This window comes from Ctenocephalides felis, unplaced genomic scaffold, assembly GCF_003426905.1.
Source record: "Ctenocephalides felis isolate EL2017-DRISC unplaced genomic scaffold, ASM342690v1 CF-g0.4_SCAFFOLD_01604, whole genome shotgun sequence".
NCBI classification, from domain to species: domain Eukaryota; kingdom Metazoa; phylum Arthropoda; class Insecta; order Siphonaptera; family Pulicidae; genus Ctenocephalides; species Ctenocephalides felis.
In genome coordinates, this window is record NW_020537758.1 from 6622752 (window position 1) to 6629473 (window position 6722).

At 28.6% G+C, this 6722-nt stretch overlaps 1 pseudogene; it reads left to right on the forward strand.

Annotated features, from left to right (window-relative positions):
- On the forward strand, positions 1-4046 carry LOC113372950 (annotated as a pseudogene).
- The last annotated feature ends 2676 nt before the right edge of the window (positions 4047-6722 follow it).

Below are 6722 nucleotides of genomic sequence, written 5' to 3' on the forward strand. Positions count from 1 at the left end.
GACAATAAAGACAATACATAATCATGAATGGAAATAAAAATACAGCACTTTCCTCGAATTTTTATAAAAATAAAACAATTTTAGCACCTATGGTAAGAATAGGAACACTTCCTATGCGTTTACTTGCATTAAGATATGGAGCCGATATTGTTTATACAGAAGAATTAATAGATTGGAAATTTTTAAGATCTAAAAGACGTATTAATGGTAAAAATAATTTGTGTATAAGATGGTACAAGTATATTTAATTATAACCCCTTTTTACAGATGTGTTATGGTAATGTCGATTATGTTGACCAACGGATGGCACGATAGTTTTCAGAACATGTCTTGAAAGAAAAACCAAAACTGGTTCTACAAAATTGGTACATGTGATCCTGAACGAGCTCTTAAAGTCGGCCTCATGGTGTAAGATTTATATACCACTATATACACACACCATATTATTACATTATATTAATTATTATTATTAATTCTTTCTTTCTCCAGACAGGATGATGTATCAGCCTTAGACATAAAATGGGTTGTCCCAAAGAATTCTCAAAAAAGGCGGTAGGGTGTAGCCTTGTTAGCAAAACCCGAGAAAGCCAGAGTGATATTAAAAACTTTAGTAGACGGTTTAAGAATACCTGTTAGTTGCAAAATTCGGATTTTGTCTACTACACAAGAGACAATAGACTTGGTTAAATCTTTTGAGGCTACTGGAATATCTGCAATAGGCATCCACGGTCGTACAAGGGAGGAAAGGCCACAACACAAGGTTCATCCGGATGTGATAAAAGCTGTTGCTGAAGAAATTGGCATCCCCGTCATAGCCAAGTAATAATAATAATAATAAACATAATATATACATGGATATATATATATATATATATATGTGTGTGTGTATATATATATACATATAAATAATATAGTTCATTTATATTTTGTTATTTTTTAGTGGTGGTTCAAAAGAAATAGAAAAGCATGAAGATATTGAAAAATTTCGAGAGTCATGCGGTGCCAGCAGTGTAATGATAGCACGAGCTGCCGAATGGAATTGTTCAATATTTAGAAAAAACGGTTTGCTGTGTATGGACGATGTTATAAAGGAATATTTAAAAATCGCTGTAGATTATGATAACTCGCCTTCAAATACTAAATATTGCATACAGAATATATTGAGGGAGCTACAAGATACTCCAAGGGGCAGGAAGTTTTTAGATTGCCAAACTTTAGAACAAATATGGTATATATATTTATATAAATATATATATATATATATATATATATATATATATATATATATATATTATAGAAGTTAATTTTGATGTTGAGAAATATGAGTAAGTTCTTCAAGGGCATACATCAAATACCTTTGCCAAATCTTTGCCTTTAATTTGATGTATGCCCTTGAAGAACTTACTCATATATATATATATATATATATATATATATACACTAGCAAACCCGACGAACTCCGTTTCGCCACCAGATGGTTTCGTGAGAAAGATGAAGAAATTTTTTGTTTGTTTTATATTTGAAAAGGAAAAATTTGATTTTATTATACAACAGTAATGAATTTATTTCGATTACAAAAATGTAGTGTTTTTTAGTTGAACTTCTCTAAGTAAATGAAAGTGAATCCGCAAATTATCCGTTTCATTGAAATGCTCTTTGCTAAACCACATTTTTGTTTTTTGGTCTGACGTTAACACAAACAAAGCGGATGGTTTTCCAACTCGTGTGCAGGCAACGTATAACTGTCCATGTAAAAAACGAAGATTTTTTAAATAATCTATTTAAAATTTATCCCGCAAACACTAAGTGATTGGCCTTGTGACTTGTTATTGCGAACGCTTGGAAATTGCAATCGTTTGAAGTCAAACCGAAGATCAGTCGGAATCATTGGTATGTCACCAAATCGCCAGCAATTTTTGATTGAATGGTGAAATTTAGTGCGTGTATATCATTATTCTTAGCGGCAAGAATTGTTCGTTGACTTAACCAAGCATAATTCTGATAATTCTCACTAATGTCATTACTCGAATTTTTAATTACGGTGCGTGAAGTTCCAGCAATTTGCATTAGGGCACGATGCCATGCACCACTAATTTTCTTAGCTATAAACCTTGCGAGACCTTTCCAACGAATGCAAAATTGTCGAAATCGGTTTGTGCGTTCTGGAGTTATTTCGTCAGGAAGGAAAACCCGACTTATTTTTATATATATAGAAGATAATTCTTTGTTTTAACGGCTTTATCGATTTTTATCAAATTTAATATGCGTATTCAGTAGGTCTGAAAATCGGTAACTATATATTTTTCATATCCCTAAGTGTTAAGGGTTATTCACACTTAATTTTTTTTTTGTAATTTTCAGACGGAATTTTTTATTTTTATTTTTTTTATAATGTGGCATTAAGAAATACATACAATCCAAGATTTTTACTTTTTCATCACCAACCCCTATCTTTTTATAGCCATTTTAGTTATCCGAACTTAATATTTTTTTAATTTTTGGAGTCAACTATAATTTTAATTTTTTTAATGCGGAATTGACAAAATACATCCAACTTTTTTTTACTATTTATTTTTATTAAGGGTTGTCTACCCTTACTTTTTTTTTAAATTTGTCGAACAATTTTCTATATTTTAATTTTCTATCATTTGAAATTAAAAAATAATAAAAATGTGGGGTGCTTTGCAGTGGGTAAACTATTCATATATTTATTGTTACCCGCTCCTTTCACTTATGCATCACATTTGCAATCAGTTAGTTATTTTCGTACTAACCATTTGATACAAGAAATATTTTTTTTTTGCAAAACGAAGTTTGCTGGGTCAGCTAGTATCTATATATATATACATATATATATATATATATATATATATATATATATATATATATATCTTCTATATATATAAAAATAAGTCGGGTTTTCCTTCCTGACGAAATAACTCCAGAACGCACGAACCGATTTCGACAATTTTGCATTCTTTGGAAAGGTCTCGCGTTTCGCAAAGTTTATAGCTAAGAAAATTAGTGGTGCATGACATCGTGCCCTAATGCAAATTGCTGGAACTTCACGCACCGTTATTAAAAATTCGAGTAATAAAAATAATCAATAATTGTTTTAAATAATTGCTTTTAAATAGATTATCTTCTATATATATAAAAATAAGTCGGCTTTTCCTTTCTGATCAAATTTTTCCTTTTCAAATATAAAACAAACAAAAAATTTCTTCATCTTTCTCACGAAACCATCGGGTGGCGAAACGGAGTTCGTCGGGTTTGCTAGTATATATATATATATATATAATATATATATATATATATATATATAATCCATTATCCCTTACCTTTAGTGCGATTTGGGACATGGGTGAATACTGTCGATCCAAACAAAACGAGTACAGACTAGCAGGACTCCAAGGACGTTGGCAAGTCGATCCTGGCAATTTGGAACCTAGCAACAAAAGAATAAAAATTAGCGAAAATATAGAAAATAACGAAAATCTTATAGAAATGAAAATGGCATTTTTGAGAGTCAATTTTCCTATGGACACTGATTTACCGAAATGCAAACTACATACGTGGGCACAAAAACAAAACTTTGATCTGCCCACTTACGAAACACACAGGGAGGATAAATTATTTAGGACTGTGCTGACGTTTCGAGGAAAATCTTATACTTCTTCATACTGGTAATAATAGATACATACATATATATTAGGGTGGTCCTTAATATGGATATGATCGAAATTATTTGCTCCCAAGGGCTCAAAAGCTTCCAAATTGTTAAAAAAAAATCTCTAATAGTTTTAGCTCTTAAATATTAACATTTAGATAGTCCGCAATTAATTTAAAAATGTTCATATGAAGGACCACCCTAAATTATATATATATATATATATATATATATATATATTTATAATAGTATTTTTTTCCTTTGCAGGGAGAAAAATAAACGTTTTGCAGAACAAGGTGCAGCTTTAGTATGTCTATGTGCTTTAGGTTTAGTCGAAACATCAACTTTACTAGACAATGGCAGTTTATTTGCTTGAATTATAATTATAAATGTATATATGTATATAAATGTAAATGCATTCTTTTTGTATTTTAATAACTATTTTTTTAAATTAAAAATATCAATAAAAAACTAGTATAAGTACTGAAGAAAGAAACTGAGAAAATTTGGAAACTAATTATTTTTTAAAAATACTTCAAATAAATTTGATAAATTAATAATTGAAATAAAACTTGATGAATTTTCTTCTAATATATACTTGCTATTAAATTTTTTAAATAGTTAAATTGTACACAAGGCTGAATGTTAAATTTAATTTTAATTAAATTAGTTTTTATTATATATTTATTTATAAAATTTTCTAAGCAAGCTAAACTATATATGGAAAAATAAAAAACAAAAAAATCATGACATTTTAAAAATAAAATTCAAAATTATAGTAACATCAATATATTTTTTAAATATTTGCACCGATGTCGATACATCCACGTTAAAAGGTGAGTTTTATTTGTTAGAAAAAGTGTATTAACAAGGTGTAAGTGGCATTTTGCTCTAGGTCCAAGTTGCATGAAATTTCCGACATAATAAAATATAATAAATAAACGACTTATTCGCTATTATATGCGATTAAGCAATTTGCGAGTAGATAAAATTGAGATTTAAAAAATATTCGATATAAAATTGCATCAGCTAGATTTACTGATGAATTAATCTCCGCGTTTGAGGAGCAAATTACAGAATTCATAAATTTCATATAATTGTTTTCTATAATAATTTGTTTGTAATCTGTGTACATAGAGGTTATATAATAAATCATTATAAAATATGTAGTTCTAACAAAAATCTTAACAGGCATGCTGCAAATAGTCCAGAATGATTTTTTTTTATTTCCATTTCTCTTCTAGATAAAAATAACAAAATTCTAAAAAAAGTAACCCAAGATTTAACTCAAGATGCCTGATAACAAGAAGGCGTTCCTGAATATGGCCGTGGCCCTTTCTTCAGGTTGGGCCGCCCAACAAACAAGGGCTCTTCTGTATTCCTGTAACACTTTCAGGATCGTTTTCGTGTCAGGATTGTACGGGATGTATCGATATTGTAAGTGATAAATTTTATTTTATTTTATAGAGATTAAAGCTTATAAAATTCTCCTCATGTATTTACTAATTTTAGAAAATGTGTACGTTTTTTTGATATTTGTTTAAAATGTGCAAAAACTTGTTGAAATACATATGTTGTAGCTTGAAAGCTTATAAAATTCTCAGCATAACTGCATTTTACCGATTTTCAACTTTTGGGACAAAATCATTACGAAAAAATTCGTTAAACTTTAAAATCATATAGCTTTGCTGGTTTATTTCATATTGGTTTGAAATGTGCAAAAACTTGTTAAAATACATACATTTTATTTTATATATTTTAAAAGCGTATAAAATTGTCTACACAACTACTTTTACCAATTTTCAGCTTTTGACACAAAATCTCTACGAAAAAACTCGTTAAACTTTAAAATCCTATATCGTTTCAAACAAATTGTTCGTACCCTTTTTAGACATTTGTTTAAAATGCACAAAAACTTGTTAAAATACATATATTTTATTTTGAATACTTTAAACTCTGATAAAATTCTCTATACAACTGCTTTTAGGTATTTTCAACTTTTGGAACAAAAATATTTAAAAAAAAATTGTCAAACTTTAGAATCCTATGTCGTTTCAAACAAGTTGTTTGTACGTTTTTTTTTTGATATTTGTTTAAAATGTGCAAAAACTTGTTAAAATACATACATTTTATGTATGAAATTCTCTACATAACTGCATTTACCAATTTTCAACATTTGGAACAAAAAAATACGAAAAAATCGTCAAACTATATCGCTATATCGTTTCAACCAAGTCGTTTGTATCTTTTTTCGATATTTGTTTAAAATGTGCAAAAACTTGTTAAAACCATATGTTGTATTTTATATAGCTTAAAAGCTTACAGAATTCTCTACATAACGACATTTACCGATTTTCCACTTTTGGAACAAAAACAGTACGAAAAAATTTAAAATCGTATAACTTTGTAAACAAAATGTACAAGGGTTGTCCATTCCTGACACATTTTTTTAAATTTTTTGGATAATCTTTTATTTCCTAATTACTGCTTTTGAATGCTTTATTAAAAAACACATATAATCACAAATTTTCATCCCTTTACCACAAACCCCTATTTAATCATTTTAAAATAAATTATTTAATCGAACAATAGTCATTTTATCTCTCAACTCAGTATTCACAATTTCCCAGAAAAAAATTTAATGGCATTGAAAATAGTATTGTATATTTCAATAAATGACTTTTGAGATAAATTTATTTATTTTTTAAAAAATAATGGTCGAATGGGGTCTTAAAACGTGTGCACAAATTACTTTGTAAAAAATTGGGTTAAAAATTGATACTTTTGCAAACACAATTCCGTGCTACATAGAGCACTTTATCATTTTAACTTTGCAAAAAAATTCTATGGTATGATTTTGAATATCGGTGTAGTTCATTAATTCTCCAATGTGCCTAAACCTAAAATTTGAAATTATACCATCAACCCTAAATTCTATTTCTTTCCACAGTAACGGATGCCGAGCACATTGAATTAATGGACTACATCGATTATTTCGTTCAAAATTGTACATTGGGCATGCTGGCGACTGAAGTGGCATTCCGGCATGGTC